Source organism: Carettochelys insculpta, chromosome 27 (genome assembly GCF_033958435.1).
Source record: "Carettochelys insculpta isolate YL-2023 chromosome 27, ASM3395843v1, whole genome shotgun sequence".
NCBI classification, from domain to species: domain Eukaryota; kingdom Metazoa; phylum Chordata; order Testudines; family Carettochelyidae; genus Carettochelys; species Carettochelys insculpta.
In genome coordinates this window covers 2,942,142-2,959,856 of record NC_134163.1, presented here as the reverse complement: position 1 = coordinate 2,959,856, position 17,715 = coordinate 2,942,142, and the positions used below count along the sequence as shown (strand labels likewise).

Sequence of the window (17,715 nt, the reverse complement as noted above, 5' to 3'; positions counted from 1 at the left end):
AGGACTTGGTGGCCCCTCACAGACTAACAGAGATTTTGGAGTATATGCTTCAAAATGTCTCTAAAAAAATTCTGTCTGAATTGTTATGGGCCTGGACCTTCAGGCACCTCAGTCCCCTTCTTAATAGGGCCCTGGGCACATCCAGCGCCCTCTCACCTGCAGCAGCTCCAGCGCCAGCTGCTGACACATCCCCTCCAGCTGTGTGTTGAGGGCACTGGGCTGGGAAATCTTCTCCCCCAGCTGGGTGGCATTTTCCTCCCCCCTCCGCCCGATCTCCTGGGCCAGCTCTCCCAGCCAGGCCAGCAGGAGGCGCTCTTGTTCAGCCAGGAACTCCCACGCCACCAGCTGCCTCTCCACCTCCATCTGCCCCTGGGGTGCGCAGAGGGGCCGGGCCGGCCATGGGGAGAGGGACACAGGACAGTGGACGGGGCTGTTCTGTGCTGCCTGGGGCTTTTCATTCACAACTCAGCCGGGCCTAGCCAGCTAGCAGCTCTGTAAGAAGGCAGCCCCAGCGAACCCTGTGAGGAGCAGCGAACAGGAGCAGCTCACAGGCTGCTCGCCTTTGGGAGGAGCCACATACCTGTTTTCACCTTTCTTATACGGTGTTTCTCTTGTGCCTTCCAAGGCGGCACTAGAAACCAATAAGGGATCTCTGTAAAGGGAGAAATGGAGAGTGACATGGCTGGGGAGAGCTCTGTTGTTGTGAGCTGCGTAGCATGTGCCATGTTTCTCTTCCTCCCGAATGATAGAAAGGATTTTCTCTGCACCAAGTGTAAGGTGGGAGCCATTTTAGAAGAGAAGGTTAAAGGACTTGAGGCACAAATATCAACCCTCAGGTCCATCAGAGAGGGTGAAGACTTTCTGGATAGAAGGCAACAGATAATACTGCAGGTACAGCAGGCTGCCCAAAACAAGGAGGAGAACTGGAAGCGTGTTACCTCCAGGAGGAGGAGAAAACCAGTTCAAGTCTCTCCAATTGCCGTGGAGTTAAGTAAGCGCTTTCAGCCTCTGTCTGAAATCACAGAGCAGCAGCTTGGGCCTTGCAGAGCTGAAATCACAGGGTTCCGCCTCAGGGCAATCCCCAGCAGTGGGATAGCTAAGGGAGGGATGATAGCGGTGGGTGACAGGAGGGGGTTGCTGCCGAGGTGTGTGGTTGACACCGGTTCTGCAGTCCGGTGGTCTGATGGTCTGAAGAAGTGGGTCTGTCCCACCAAAGCTCACCGAATAAATTATTTTGCTAGTCTTTAAAGTGCTACTTGGCTGCTTTTTGTTTTCGTTCTGCAGTCCATACAGGGTTAACAGCTCGATGGCGTCAGCACGCTGCAGCGAGGGTACAGGCTTCGTGCAGATTAGGTGATTGCTTCGGGAGCAAAACAACCACCACAGAGGCAGCTCGCAGGTCTGGTGGAATAACTCGTTTTAAAGCTGAATTATCAGGTGAGAGAGGTTTTGCTTTGACCAGCTACAAAGGAGCTGCAGGATGAAGAAAGTAGGTGTACTTGCCGATCTGTGAAAATCTTGTTGCAGTGCTCACATGTGTTGCGTTGGGGTGAGTCGTCGTGACGTGTAAAAATGTCCAGATGGGTGGGCTGTGTAAAATTTTTACAGAATGGTATTGCTTCTCGCGCTTTTGGCTAAGATCAGGTGTAGGATGGCTGTCAATAAGAAGGAAAGTAGAAAGGTGGGGATTTCTAAGACCACTTTTGCAAAGATAAGGAGATTCTGCAGTCAGGTGTCCAGTAGCGCCAGTATGAAAACCACGATGGTGAATGCCGGCAGCAGCATGAACTGTGGCAGTGATCCTCTGTCTCCAGGGTTGCTGTGTGATGAAGATCTTCAACAGACAGTTCCCTGAGACTCAGAAACTGCTGCCTCTGCAAAGGAGACTCTTGTGGAATACGTTTCGCTGGACCAGGGTTGTTCTGCTCCCCTGACGAAGATCCCAGTTGCTGCTCCAGACTTTCTTGTTTCAGACGGGATGGCAGCCGGAGGATCCCCTTTGGATGCAGATGCTGCCTGTTCTTCTGCTGCTCCTTTGGCATCTCATCCGGACCCAGGAGCTGCCCTGTGCCTCGCTATCCCCAGAGGAGCGATCGCCGAGAAATCCCCTCTGCTGGACTTGCCTCTTGTCTGTTCCACGTTGCCTCTGGACCGAGAAACTGCTCCAAGCTCTGTCACCCCAGGAGGATCGGCCACGGCAGTACCCCCTCCGTCAGCTGGGTCTCCTGCTTGCCGTCCTACTGCCCCCTTGGCTGCACTTCTGGATCCGGAGGCTGTTCTGCGCCCTGATACCTCAGGAGAATCAGTTGTAAAGGGACCCCTCCCACTGGACCTACCTCCTGCCTGTTGCCCTGTCACCACTCCAACAACAACAACCCTGGACCCGGGAGCTGCTCTGTGCCCTGCTAACCTGGGAGGAGCAATTGCTTCGCAATCTTCATTGCCAGACCTGGCTCCAGCGCCCACTGGCCCTTGCAGTGCCGCCCCAGTAGCAGAGTAGGTCACTGGTCCGGAGCCTCTGTATCTAGACTTCCCTATTCCGGATCACACCCTCCTCTGCCCGGACTGCTTCCGCTTCCGTGGAGTGCGGACACTGGGGGCCCTTAGCAAGCACGTGCGAGCGGCGCACAAGAAGAGAATCGCCTTCCGTTGCGGGTCCTGCCACGAGCTTTTTGATACACAGAAGCAGTGTAGGCGGCACCTGCTCACCACCTGCCGAGGCCATAGTGCTCGTGTGCCCCCCACGGTTCCGATTCGTCTGGTGCCGACAGCACCTCTTCCAAAGGAGCACCTGCTGCAAGCTGGAGTCATCCTCCAGTCAGACCTGAGCTCCCCTGCTGTGCGATCCGTCGCTTCCATCCCGCTATCCGGTTCCTCCACCAACGTCCCAGAGGTACGGGCTGCCCCTGTGTGCTCCAGCCAGGCTGTGAGATCTAGTTCCTCGCTCCCTGCTGCTACACTGGGGACCAGCCCGCCCTCGGGGATTCCCATCCTCGCCTCCGCTGGCCAGCGTGCACCTCCATCGCTGATTGTCCAGAACCTCTCCGACCGCTTGGACCAGCTCCTTTCCCGTGTCCGGAAGACAACTGGTTCATGCAGGATCAGTGCTTCTTCGCGGGTGACCGAGCCTCGACCGTGTACTGGCAGACCCAGCCTCTCTCCGCAGACTGCTGGTCAGAGGTTATTGGCTGCCCTGCACGACTCTTCCCTGTGCCCCTCCTCAGCCTTCACTGGGATATCCGCCAGATCTTGTAACGGTGCTAAGAACTGCTCCTCTCGGGTCCTTTACCGGCCGGATCCCTCCCAGAGGAAGTCCAATAACCACCCCAGCACTCTTGGCGTATCTGAGGGTCTTAGTTCTGGCCTTAGATCCCCTGATGCTGCAGCTTCACCACCGGAGTCCCCCGCTGCAGCGCCTAGCCAAGCTGCCTGCACCTCCGCGAGTCCACCGCCTGCCATGCCTGAATCTGAGCCCACATCTCATCCAGAGGGTAGGCGCACCCGCAAGCGGTCTGCCACGGCGTGGCAACTTCTTTGGTTACAGGAGTTGGCGGCTGTCGGTACCTATGAGGACCTAGTAATTATCACTGAGCGCCTGACACAAGACCTCTCCGCAGGCATAGCTGACGGCCGTAAGCGCCACCAGGAGGTTGCCCATCATCCACACCAGCCCATGACCCCTAGACTGGCCCCTGGCAGCAGGGCTGGCAGACGAGGGGACACCGGCCGCCAGGACGACCCAGTCACCGCCACTCGCCTCCAAGGCCTCTATCGCTCTGACCGTCGGAGGGCTATGAGGGAGATCCTGGAGGGAGCCCTGATGCACTGCTCCGTCCCTGCAGAGGAGCTCCACTCCTACTTCTCGGCCGTCTTCGAAGGGGGGCCTCCCCATGACCAGCCAAGGCCAGTCTGCCTCCCCCAGCTGCCGAGGATCCACGCTGATAACGCCCTGGATGTGGATTTCATGCCCCATGAGGTGCTGGTTAGACTGCAATGGACTGCAAATACGGCCCCAGGAAAGGATGGCATCCGGTATTCCCGCCTTAAACAACGTGATCCCGGATGCCTGGTCCTTGCTGCCCTTTTTACCACCTGCAAGAAGTTGCGGCGTATCCCGGAGGCCTGGAAGCGGTCAATGACCGTCCTCCTTTACAAGAGGGGCGACCGCAATGACCCTGGCAATTGGAGGCCCATCACGCTAAGCAGCACCCTTTACAAACTATATGCCAGCTGCTTAGCCGCCAGGGTTACGGATTGGGCAGTTACTGGCGGTGCTCTCAGCTCCGTGCAGAAGGGCTTCCTTTCCTGTGAGGGCTGTTACGAGCATAACTTTGCTACAGGCGGCCATTGCGGAGACGAGGAGATCCCGGGGCCAGTGTGCTGTGGCCTGGCTGGACTTGGCTAATGCCTTTGGCTCCGTTCCTCATCAGCACATTTTCGATGTTCTCACAGAGTTTGGGATCCCAGACAGCTTCCTGATCATCCTCCGTGATCTTTTTAAGGACTGTGTTATGACCATCCGCGCTGCTACTGGAGAGACTGCCCCCATCCACATCTATCGTGGCGTCAAGCAGGGTTGTCCTCTCAGCCAGATTATTTTTAACTTGGCCATGGAGACACTTTTGTGGACCATCTCCAGCAGTGGGGACGGGCTGGACCTCTTCGGCGTCAGGGTTGATGTGCTGGCATACGCGGACGACCTGGTCCTGATTGCTGACAGCGATGAGGCTCTCCAGCGAATGCTCCACATCACCGGTCTGGCTGCCAAATGGATGGGTTTGCGCTTCAATGCAAAAAAACGCGCCTCCCTGCATGTCGACGGCAGCCTGAAGACACTTGCTAGGCCCACCGTGTTCTCCGTCCAGGGCCAGCCCATGATCCCCCTGGAGTAGGGCCAGTTTTACCAACACCCGGGCACCCCGACGGGGGTCCGGATCCAGGGCACGCCTGAGGACACCATCTTCGGGATTTTGAAGGACGCCGAACGCCTCGATGATTCCCTCCTCGCACCATGGCAGAAGATTGACGCACTCAATATATTCCTCATCCCACGCATCTCCTTTACCCTCCGTGGCTCTGCGGTCGCCAAGGTCCCCTTGAATAAAGCAGACAAGACCATCCGTCACCTGGTCCGGAAGTTGATGTATCTCCCCCCGAGGGCTGCCACGGACATAATTTACATCTCCAACCGGCAAGGAGGCGCTAACGTCCCACGTATGGGGGACCTGTGCGATGTGGCGTCTATTACCCATGCCTTTCGTCTCCTGACCTGTCCGGACCCGAGAGTGTGGACCGTTGCGGAGAATGCCCTGAGGGGCACGACACGGAGAAGGATCGGCAGAGCTCCCACTGCTCAAGACCTGGTCACCTACCTGAGCGGCTCCCTCGAAGGCGAGTTCGAGAGGGATGGAGGCGACCTGTCATCTCTCTGGTCACGTGCCCGTAACGCCTCCCGTCGCCTGGGCAAGCGGCTCAGCTGCCGTGGGGTGTGGAGTGAGGAACGACGGGAACTGGGCATCCTGATCCCCCGCATTGCCACTGAGGGTCATACCATCATCACCCCGTCCACCCGGACCCTGCTGGAGCGCCTGCTAAAGAGCACCATTCTCCACCAATATGCTGAGGCTTTGCGGAAGAAACCTGATCAGAGGAAGGTGTTCGACGTAACCAGCCGCTGGGAAGCCAGTAACCACTTCCTCCGGGCTGGCAACTTTACCCGTTTTGCGGACTGGCGCTTCATCCACCGAGCGTGCCTTAATTGCGTCCCGCTCAACGGTGCTGTCTGCCACGGGACCCGCGATAAAAGGTGCAGGCGTTGCGGATATCCACTGGAGACTCTTCCCCACGTCCTCTGTGGCTGCATGGTGCATTCGGCGGCTTGGCAGCGCCGCCATAACACCATCCAGGACCGTCTGGTGAAAGCGCTGCCTCCGACCCTCGGATCCGTTACCGTAGACTCTTCCATCCCTGGCACTGACAGCCTTCTGCGGCCGGACATCATTGTGACGGACTAGCGGTCTAAGAAGGTCCTCATCGTGGACATTACGGTGCCCTTTGAGAACCGCATGGCGGCGTTCCGTGACGCCCAGGCCAAGAAACTACAAAAGTATGCCCTGTTGGCGGACACCCTGCCGTCCCAGGGCTACTCGGTGGAGGTCCATGCATTGCTCGTGGGGGCATTGGGTGCCTGGGACCCCCTGAATGATGAGGTACTGGAAGCCTGCGAGGTCAGTCGCTATTATGCTCGAATGATGCGCAGGCTGATGGTGTCTGATGCCATTAGGTGGTCCAGGGACATTTACACAGAGCATATCACGGGCCATCGCCAATATTCTGACAGGTGATTACCAAGCTCCTTTGTGGGGTTTTTTTTCCCTTATTTTATCTATTATTTTTATTTTTTTTCTTATTGTAATTTTTTATTATTTAATTATTATTTAATTTATTTTATTTTATTTTATTCTCCCTGGCACTTAATGGGTCGGGGAGTTTTATGTTTAAAGACTTCTTCTTTCTTCTCTCCTTTTTTCTCAGGGACTGGCCAATAAGCCGATATTGTTTATTGTCTATTATCTGTAAAATACTCCCTTTTTTGATTTTCCCCTAGGGATTGGGATTGATCCAAAGGCCAATATCTTATATTGTCTGTTACTTGTAAAGTATTTTCCCTTTTTCTTCTCAGGGTAGGGATTGGTTAAAAGGCCGATATTTTATATTATCTGTTATTTGTAACTGGGTTGTTTTTTTTTGTCTATCTGAGACTAGATGGGTTTCTTGTGTAAGTACTAAGATACTGTTTACTGTATATTACGCTCCATAACCTGTTCTGGTTTCTCAGATGAGATATTCTTGTGTAAGTTAATTTGTGATGCTCCTTGCTGTATTTGAAACATTCCCTCAATAAAACTCATTTAATCTGTTCTTATCAGTTTAATATCTGATATGTTCTCTATCTGAGGACTATATATTAAATGGATTTTTGAAACAGGGAGATGGAATAGGAGCTTGCTCCATCCATTCCACGCATTGACCTGGTATTGCAGTACTTCCAGGAACGGTGCACCTCGGTTTGGGGGGAATATTCTTGTTAAAAAAATAGAGTTTAACTCCAGACGTCTTGTTTTTTTGCACCAAAAATAGAGTTCTTTGTACATAAGTTCATTCCTACAATTGTTTATGGTTTTGCATATGGGTTGTGTTTCTACTAGCCCAAAACTTTGAAATTACCATATAAATGACTATTTTAAAAACTACTATGGGAGCACTGAAATACATATTTAGCATCTCTAAAAGCAGTCAAATGCATATTTAGCACCTCATTAGCAAGAGCGTGGCTGGGGCACTTTGGAATTACAGCGCTGATCTAGATGGGGGTCCTTTTCAAAAGAACCCCGGCAACTTCAAAATCCCCTTATTCCTATCAGCAAATGAGAATAAGGGGATTTCCACATCTGGACTTGCTGCACAGCACGAGCCGCTGCAATTTCCAAGTGCTGCCCCCCATCGCCCCTGCATTCGAAAGAGAGACTCATTCATAATCTTCAAAATGGCTATTTGCATGGCCATTTCGAAGTTTTGGGCTAGTGTAGACATAGCCACTTTGTTTTATGTGACTCTTGATTTCTCCCCTTCCTACCGCTATTCTGATGTGCCCACTTTGATTCCAATTTTTCTGATTTGTCAAACTTAATGACTAGTTTGGGTTGTCTGTGCCTTAAATATTGAATCTTATCGTCTGAAGATGTAGGTCTATTCCAGAAAAGCTCACCACTCAATAAATTATTTTGTTAGCCTTTAAAATGCTAAGCGACTGCTCTTTTTTTGCAGAGAAAAGAATCCAAGTGTTTGTAAGAGGCAGGTCTGCTCTAGGTCAGCAGGCCTCCAGGGCTGCTGAAAGCAGAGGGCTGCAACTCCCCTTCATCAGCACTCCCATGAGAAAAATTGTTCCAGCCCCCCCTGGTCAGACCTGGTTTGGTTAAGCAATAAGAACAGATTGAAACTTTTTGATTGTGCAGGTTTAAGACTAAGAGGAAAAGCAACTGAAGACAGTTGGCAGTTTTTCCATGGGCCGTTATTAAGGGCCTAAAAGCAAGCAAGCTGCACCGCTGAAGTATAAAACTCTTTCAGTTCTATGTAATGGTCACCTGTATCTGACATTGAATTCAGTGTGATGGCTTTGAAATTAACTTGCTGTTCAGCATCAGTACTGACTGTAGCTGTGCTAATGAAAGCTCCTTGTTGTGTGAGTGAGAATGGATGCTGTATGTATGCGAGACTGTCACCAGATGTTCCAGGAAGCGATCAGGATAGACCCTTAGTGCTGCAGATCATTACAAGGTGAGCCGTGGGCAACTCTAAAGAAGGAGAGAGGCAGTGAGAAACAGTCATAAGAACATAAGAATGGCCATACTGGGTCAGACCAAAGGTCCATCCAGCCCAGCATCCCATCTGCCGACAGTGGCCAATGCCAGGTGCCCCAGAGAAGGAGAACAGAAGACAATGATCAAGTGATTTATCTCCTGCCATCCATCTCCTGCCCTTGTACTGAAGGCTAGGGCACCATACTTTATCCCTGGCTAATAGCCATTTATGGACCTAACCTGCAAAAATTTATCAAGCTCTTTTTTAAACCCTAACAGAGTCCTGGCCTTCACAGCCTCCTCGGGCAAGGAGTTCCACAGGTTGACTGTGCGCTGTGTGAAGAAAAATTTCCTTTTATTAGTTTTGAACCTACTACCCATCAATTTCATTTGGTGTCCCCTAGTTCTTGTATTGTGGGAAAAGGTAAATAATTTTTCTATATTCACTTTCTCCACACCATTCATGATTTTATATACCTCTATCATATCGCCCCTCAATCGCCTCTTTTCCAAACTGAAAAGTCCCAGTCTCTCTAGCCTCTCCCCATATGGGACCCGTTCCAAGCCCCTAATCATCTTAGTCGCCCTTTTCTGAACCTTTTCTAATGCCAATATATCTTTTTTGAGGTGAGGAGACCACATCTGCACGCAGTACTCGAGATGTGGGCGTACCATAGTTTTATATAGGGGAAGTATGATATCTTTTGTCTTATTATCGATCCCTTTTTTAATAATTCCTAACATCCTATTTGCTTTACTAACTGCCGCTGCACACTGCGTGGATGTCTTCAGAGAATTATCCACTATAACTCCAAGATCCCTTTCCTGATCTGTCGTAGCTAAATTTGACCCCATCATGTAGTATGTGTAATTTGGGTTATTTTTTCCAACATGCATTACCTTACACTTACCCACATTAAATTTCATTTGCCATTTTGCTGCCCAATCACTCAGTTTGCTGAGATCTTTTTGTAGTTCTTCACAATCTGTTTTGGTTTTGACTGTCCTGATCAACTTGGTGTCATCTGCAAACTTTGCCACCTCACTGCTTACCTCATTTTCTAGATCGTTGATGAACAAGTTGAACAGGATCGGTCCCAGGACTGACCCCTGGGGAACACCACTAGTTACCCTCCTCCATTGTGAAAATTTACCATTTATTCCCACCCTTTGTTTTCTGTCTTTTAACCAATTCCCGATCCATGAGAGGATCTTTCCTCCTATCCCATGACCACCTAATTTACATAAAAGCCTTTGGTGTGGGACCGTGTCCTCAGTCAGCAGTAGCAGGCTGGGCCAATAGAAGAAGAGCCTGTAGAGTGAGAGGGAAAAGGTGAGCAGTGGGCGCATTGCCACCTAGAAAGGCGAGCGCACTCTGGGATGAAGCAGGTATTTGCCCACGAGAGCTGATGCTCCAAAATGTTAGTCTCTGAGGTGCCCCAGGACTTGTTGTTGTTACAGTGCACTGCAGGGCAGTCCCAAGGGGGCATTAACCCTGAGCAAAATGCAAGTCCCCTCTCTCATGCGCTCTGCTCCCGGTTCCCCCCCTCCCCACCCCCACTCCCCCCAGCTGTTGGTCACCCCTTGGAAACAAGGCTGGGATGTTGGCCCAGCTGAGTTGGTGCTTCCTCTGTAAAACCCGGGCTCAGACTCAGCATTCCCGCTAGCTTTTCCCAGGCACCTGTGCAATGAATTTGTTCCGTGCACCCCTCATGTGAAATGTGACACGTCCCCTCCATATTAGTAGTCTGACAAAGCGGGGGGGGGGGTGAGGCCAAGGGGTTCGGCGTGTAGGAGGGGGCTCAGGGCTGGTGCAGAGGGTTGGGGGTGAGGGTGCTGCCTGGGCGTGCGGGCTCTGGGGTGGAGCCAGGTCTGAAGGGCTTGGGGTGCTGGCTGGCCCCGGGCTACAGCAGAGAGGACGCCCCCCAGCTCTCCCCCCAACACAGCCCCCAGGCTGAGGCAGGGGGAGGCGCCACGTGGGGCTGGGCTGGGAGATCGACATGCCTCCCCTGCCCTCAGTAGGACTGGGGCTGGCGGGGGCTCCCCTGGGCCGGGGGGTTCCCCAGCTGCAGCAGGTCCCTGCCAGGCTGGGGCGCCTTTCCCCCGGCCGCGGCAGGCTCGGGCCAGTTGGGTCCCGCAGCGCCCTGCTTGCAGGGAACGTCGCCCCAGGTGATCTCCGAGAGCAGCGTTCACCCCCAGCGGGGCTAAGCGGCGCCACGTGTCCCCCACCCCCGGGAGCAGCCCCAGCTCCTCGCCCCCGCCAGGAGGCCCGGCCCCGGCACAGCCCAGCGCCGAGCTCCCCGCACCGCGGCCAACGCCCCATGAGCTCAGCGCCCCGGGAGGCGCTGGCCGGGGAGCCCCGTTACTCCCGGAGCAGCAGCCGGGCGGGGGCGAGGCGGGGCACGTCCCCTTCGCATCCCGCTCCCCCAGGGCGTACGGGAGTTGTTATTCCCATCTGCTCATAGGAGTAAGGGGGCTTCCAACTGGGCAGGATCCTTGCGAAAAGGAGCCCCGGCTGAACGAGCTGCGTCAATCCTGAAGTGTGGCAGCTGCCTGCCTGCTAATGAGATGCTGAAAACGTAATTCAGCACTTCATTAGTAAACCCTCTGAGTTCAGCTCTGCAGGGCTCCAGCTGCTGCTCTGTGATTTCAGCTCTAAAGAGCCCCAGAAAGGTTCACAGACACTCGAGCACCGAGCTCTATTTCACAACAGGTGGGACAATCTAAACAAGCACATAGTTCTTACACAAACAAACTACATCAACTGCTACTCACCGCTTTTCTGCTTTACCGTGTTTTAAAGCAGGGAGCCCTGTGTAATCAATGTCTGATCAGCGATAGCGACTGCCCCGTCATCCACAGCAACCCAGAGCCCTGGTGAGGTCTCACAACTCCCACACTGAGTGTCAGCATAAATTGTGATTTTACAACAACGTGTTTACAGGGGACCAGATCTCGGGGCTGACTCGCTCCCCACGAGGCTTTGCCTGGCAGGTGTCACACACGCGCCCTTTGCATTCCCGTGCAGATGAGCTCTGGCAGACACACCCCTCCCAGCCTGCAGCAGCGTTGCGTTCCTGCCGCCGCGCTCCCTACCTATGGATTGTTGTTACTATTAAACAACACTGAAAAGTCCGTTCCGAAGGAGCAGTCGGGGCCTTTGCACAATCTGCGCGTTTAAAACAATCCCCAGGGCTTTGCAGAGTGTCACAGCACAAGCACAGGGGAAAGTGAAGCTGTGAGCACAAGGCAGCTCCACCCCACAGGGCCTGCCCAGCGCTCAGTCCAGTCCCTCCTCCCCGGCTCAGCAGCTGGTCCTGCTCCTGCACATTCTCCGCCCTATGGCTCAGCTGGAGGCACAGGCGTCCCCGGGAGCATCACCGCAGCCTTTTCCGGTTTCTGCTCGAGCCCTTGCTGAGCGGTGGAGCCGCAGCCCATGTCTGTGCGCCTCAGCCCCCACCCCTGGGTCAGGCCGTGGCCCTCACGCTCACTTGGGGGAGCAAAACAGAACGTGCAGCTAGAATCTGAACCCCCTTTTGTGTGCAGCTCCCGGCACTGTCCACAGACTGTCCCGCCTGCCTTGGGAATGGGCCATCGCTCTCACCCCGGCCACTCTGCGCCCGCAGAGGCCAGAGCTAAAGCATCCCGGCTCTGCAATGGCCAGTGATGGGCTTCGCTCCCGGGGAAGCCGAGGGGAAGCCGCTCTCCCAGGGTACCCGGCCGGCGCTATCTCCACACCGGTAACGTCTAGAGTGATGCTGGGGGTGAAGCATCGTCCTCGCTGTCAGACACGCAGAGCTGAGTTCTACGAGCTCTGAGCCCGGCGATCCCCCCGCACTTATGGGTGTAAAGCCGCCGCGCTGGGCCCCAAGGCCTTGGAGCTCCGTGGAGAACCAGCCTTTTCTCTGGGTGACTGCTGGGTGCTGGCGTGTGTTTCCCAGACTCCTTGGGAGGTGCCGGCTCCCCCGGAGCAGCAGGGAACCAAGTAGCAGCTGCACCCGCTGTCCCCACCCCCCCATTTCCCGGCTGCAGGGCAGCTGTGTGATCGCTGCTGGTGACGGTGGGTTTGGGGGCTCAGGCCAGACACCGCAGCTGGGGACCCACCCCCAGATCACTGGGAGAGCCCCTGGGCCCAGGGCATTCCCAGCCCCCATCCGCACCCAGCTCTCCCTCAGCCCAGCCGGCTCCTCACCTGGAGCAGAGCAGTTGCCGCGGGCGTCCTCGCTGCTCCACGAGACCCAGGAGAGGCCGCTCTCCCAGGGCAGGATGGAGGAGTGGCTGGTGCTGGGTGTGGAACCCTCCAGCTCCTGGTCGGAGGCGACCAGAAGGTCCTGCTCGGGGTGGGGGCTGGGCTCCTGGGTCAGGCAGCTCTCTCCGCACAGGGGGCCCCTGAGCCACCCTGCCCGGCTCCCCTCCTGGGCTGGGTCCCGCCTGCAGAGGTGCAAGATGGGCCAGCTCCACCCGGCCCTCACCGCAGCCTCTCCCGCCTTGGCGCCTGCACCGGCAGCAGGTTGCCTCTGCCAGGAGCTCAGGCAATTGCAGCTCCTGGCCTGCCTGGGAGCTGCCTCCCCGCCCGCGGGGACGGAGGAGCTGCTCTGCTCCTGGGGAAGGCGGCGGCTGGTTCCCACAGGCTCTGGCTCTGGAGCCACCTTCAGAGCCTTCCTCCTGAGCACCCGCAGGAGCCTGGCCAGCCTGGAATCTGGCAGGGAGCAGGGGTGAGGCTGGGTCAGGGCAGCCCCTCACTGACGGGCCTTCTCGGTCCCTCCTCGCCCCGGCCACAGCAGCCCCTTATCCCCCCACAGGGGTGGGGAGCGCCAGTGCCAGCCTGGCAGGAGTCCATTGCATGGGCACTCCCAGCCTCCCCTGGCCACTTCTTCTTATGGGCATTAGAAAAGGTTCAGAAAAGGGCGACTAAGATGATTAGGGGCTTGGAAAGGGTCCCATATGGGGAGAGGCTAGAGAGACTGGGACTTTTCAGTTTGGAAAAGAGGCAATTGAGGGGCGATATGATAGAGGTATATAAAATCATGAATGGTGTGGAGAAAGTGAATATAGAAAAATTATTTACCTTTTCCCACAATACAAGAACTAGGGGACACCAAATGAAATTGATGGGTAGTAGGTTCAAAACTAATAAAAGGAAATTTTTCTTCACACAGCGCACAGTCAACCTGTGGAACTCCTTGCCCGAGGAGGCTGTGAAGGCCAGGACTCTATTAGGGTTTAAAAAAGAGCTTGATAAATTTTTGCAGGTTAGGTCCATAAATGGCTATTAGCCAGGGATAAAGTATGGTGCCCTAGCCTTCATAACAAGGGCAGGAGATGGATGGCAGGAGATAAATCACTTGATCATTGTCTTCTGTTCTCCTTCTCTGGGGCACCTGGCATTGGCCACCGTCGGCAGATGGGATGCTGGGCTTGATGGACCTTTGGTCTGACCCAGTATGGCCATTCTTATGTTCTTATGTTTTATGGTCGGCAAGGAGCATTTCCAGTACAAGGTTCTTCCGTTTGGCCTCTCCTCGGCCCCCAGAGTCTTTACCAAAACCCTGGCAGTGGTGTCAGCCTACCTGCACAGACAGGGGGTATTTATATTCCCATACCTGGACGACTGCCTATTGAAAGGGGCCTCGAAGGCAGAGGTCCTACGCATGATACGCGTAACAGCAGACACGTTTTCTTCACTGGGCCTAGTCATCAACCTCGCGAAGTCAAAGACCGACCCCACACAAGACATAGAGTTCATAGGGGCACGCATAAACTCTATCACAGCAAGGGTGTACCTACCCGACGCCCGCTTCCGCACCATCAGTTCGCTGGTGCAAGTCATTACATACAGCCCCACGGTGCCGGTCTTAACGTGCTTGCAGCTGCTAGGCCACATGGCGGCAGCGACGTTTGTGGTGCAGAATGCCAGATTGCATATGCGCAGCCTACAACATTGGCTGGCGAGCGTCTACAAGCCGGCATCCCACACTGTCCACAGGGTGGTGTCGCCCACGACAGAGGTGCGCAGATCCCTGCAGTGGTGGGTAAACCCCAAGAACCTGCTAACAGGGGTACCCTTTCACCAACCACAAATCTCTATTTTTCTTTCTACCGACGCTTCCCACATAGGATGGGGAGCACACATCGGCAACAAGGTGATGCAAGGACTATGGTCCCCTGCAGAACAGTCACTGCACATAAATATACTGGAGCTCAGAGCAGTGTTCAACGCCTGCAAACACTTTCGAGACCACATACAGGGCAAAGTAGTTGGGATCAATACAGACAATACCTCCACCATGTTTTATATAAATCGACAAGGAGGAGCCCAATCCCATGCCCTATGTGCGGAAGCAGTCTGACTGTGGAACTGGTGCATCGCCAACAATATAATGTTGAAAGCCTCGTGTTTGCCGGGCGCTCACAACGTGAAAGCAGACCAGCTGAGCAGGCGCTTCGCACTCACGCACAAATGGCAGATCCGCTCCGATCTGCTACGACTGATCTTTCACACATGGGGGTTTCCCCAGATCGACCTGTTTGCCACTCAGCACAACAAGACGTGCCCCCAGTACTGCTCCAGGGCAGGCTTGGGGCGGGGGACCCTAGGGGACGCATTCGCGATTTCATGGCAGGGCCCCCTACTTTATGCGTTTCACCCCAGTGCTCATCCACAAGGTCTTGCAGAAAGCCAGAAGGGAGAGAGCCTGCATGATTCCAGTGGTCCCAACGTGGGATCGACAGCAATGGTTCCCCTTGCTTCTGCACGTCGGACTGCCCACCGCTCCCCTTTCTGGTGGCGCCGGACCTACTCACACAGGCCCAGGGGTCCATAGTGTACCCACACCCCCAAGGTCTGCACTTACAAGCATGGCTAATCCATGGCTCAGCTCCCTAGAAAACACATGTACGGAGGGAGTACAACAAGTCCTGGAAAGTAGCCGAAGGACCTCCACCAGGAAGACTTACAAGCAGAAATGGACTCGATTCACTGCATGGTGTTCCGCCAAGCAGTTAGCTCTCCTTGACGTTCCTATACCTGTAATACTAGAATACTTATTGGACCTCAAGAGGGGTGGGCTTTCCCTATCCTCGCTAAAAGTCCACCTCGCCACTATATCTGCTTTTCAGCATGCAGAGGAAGGGCCCGCGGTATTTGCCCATCCTATTGTTACCAGGTTCCTGGAGGGGCTGGTAAACCTGTACCCCCCTCGGAAACCGCTTCCACCATCGTGGAGCTTGGACTTGGTGCTCAGCACGCTAGCGGGTCCACCTTTTGAACCATTAGCCACAGTTCCCCTACATCTCCTTACGATAAAAACAACCTTCCTCCTTGCAATTACGTCAGCTCGCAGTGCGAGTGAGCTTGCAGCAGTTATGGCAACGCTGCCCTGCACAGTATTCACAAAGGAGGTGGTAACTTTACGGCTGCACCCAGCCTTTGTTCTGAAGGTTTCTTCAGAGTTCCACCTTAACAAACCCATAGTTTTACCCTCATTTTACCCGAAGCCTCACAGCTCCAGCAAGGAGGCGCGCCTACATCTCCTGGACGTGAGGAGAGCGTTGGCCTTCTACATAGACAGAACTAAGTCCTTCCGGAAAACAGACAGACTTCTAGTCTCTCTCGCTCCCAGGTCAAAAGGAGAGGGTCTCTCCTCACAGAGAATCTCGAAGCACATTGTGTCCTGTATCAAAATGTGCTACGAACTTCGAAAGACTCCTTTGCTGGCCCAGTCTAGGGCTCACTCCACCAGGGTGGTGGCGGCGTCAACAGCCTTTTTCAAGGGCATCGCGTTAAAAGACATCTGTAGAGCGGCGACCTGGTCATCCTATGACACCTTCGCCAAACATTATGCACTACATCGGGTATACCAAGAGGACACCCGTCTGTCGACAGCAGTCCTTTCGGGGGCAAGCTGCACATAAACTGATTACCCACCTCCTTACTTGGGTTACTGCTGGGTAGTCACCTATTGTGGAGCACCCATGGGGACACTCGTAGAAGAAAGAGAAGTTACTCACCATAGTAACGATGGCTCTTCGAGATGTGTCCCCGTGGGTGCTCCACCACCCGCCCATCCTCCCTGCTTCGGATCGCTGTTTAGTGTTTTTCAGGAGCATCCGAGGGGGTTGGTCAAGGAACTGGCGGGGACTGGATCGCGCACGTGGCCGGGGACATGCAAGGGAGCGGCGCGCGCCGGCGCATACGCAATCCAGGAGAAACTGCTGGAAAGTTTCCGATCTGCAGCGCTGGGCGAGCCTGACACCCATTGTGGAACTATTGTGGAGCACCCACGGGGACACATCTCGAAGAACCATCGTTACTACGGTGAGTAACTTCTCTTTCCTGCTCTCCGTAACCTGGGCCATCAGGTCAGCCCTGTCTTCCTTCCCGGGGAACAGGACGAGGGCGGGAGGAGGGGCCTGGCTGCTGGAACTGGAAGTGGCAGTTGGGAGGGGGTCAGTCCGGTCAGGGTCACTGTCTCTGGGTTTAACCCAACGGCTCCCAAACTTTTCGGCATCACACCCCCCTTTTGATTTCTGAGACACCCTCGGGCCCCCCCCCCACCCTCTCCCATCATCCCAGCCCCTTGGAACAGAACATTCAATTCGCCGTCTGAAACAAACACAAAAGGTTGAGATAAAATGTTATTTAAAATTAAAAATAAGCACAAATAATTGTCCTTGGCCCCTTGTGGTTGCCTGGTGCAGCCCCAGCTAACCAGCTGCCTGAGCCCCAAGCCAGCCACCTGCCTGCCCTCCTGAAACTGCACTACCAGAGCTACCTGCCCGAGCCCTGTGCTGCCAGGGACAGCAACCCACTCGCCTGCCAGCCGCTAGGGTCAGCTCTCCACCTGCCTGCCGGCTGCCTGAGCCCCATGCTGCCAGGCCCAGCCGCCCACGCCAGCAACAGTCCAGCCACCCGAGCCGCCCACCCCAGCCTCATGCTGTTGGGGCCAGCCGCCCACACCCTGATTTGCCGGGACCAGCCACCTGAGCCCCCATGAGTCCCATAAACTGGCCAGCTGCCCACACCCTGTTTTGCTGGGACCAGCTGCCTGAGCCCCACAAGTTGGCCACTTGCCCAAGCCCTGCAAGCTGCCCACCTAAACCCCTCCCCTGCCCTCCCACAAAGCCAGGCACCCCCAGCCTCCCATCTAACCCCATCCTCCTCCTCCCCCCAACCCACACACTCTCATTGGCAGAAGGCAGCCAGCTCCACATGGGCGTTTGCTGGCTGCTTTTTACAGCGGCTGCACCGAGTCCCCCACATAAATTGGCAGAGGCTGAGAGCTGGAAGCAAAGGCCGACGTTTTCTTCAGGTGGGGGGAATGACGGGGGGCTGGGTCGCTTCACGTCGCCCCTG

At 54.9% G+C, this 17,715-nt stretch overlaps 1 pseudogene; it reads left to right on the top strand.

The window, feature by feature from the left end:
* The first annotated feature begins 6,892 nt into the window (after positions 1–6,892).
* LOC142002505 (U2 spliceosomal RNA) lies at positions 6,893–7,068 on the top strand (annotated as a pseudogene).
* Positions 7,069–17,715: the final 10,647 nt, after the last annotated feature.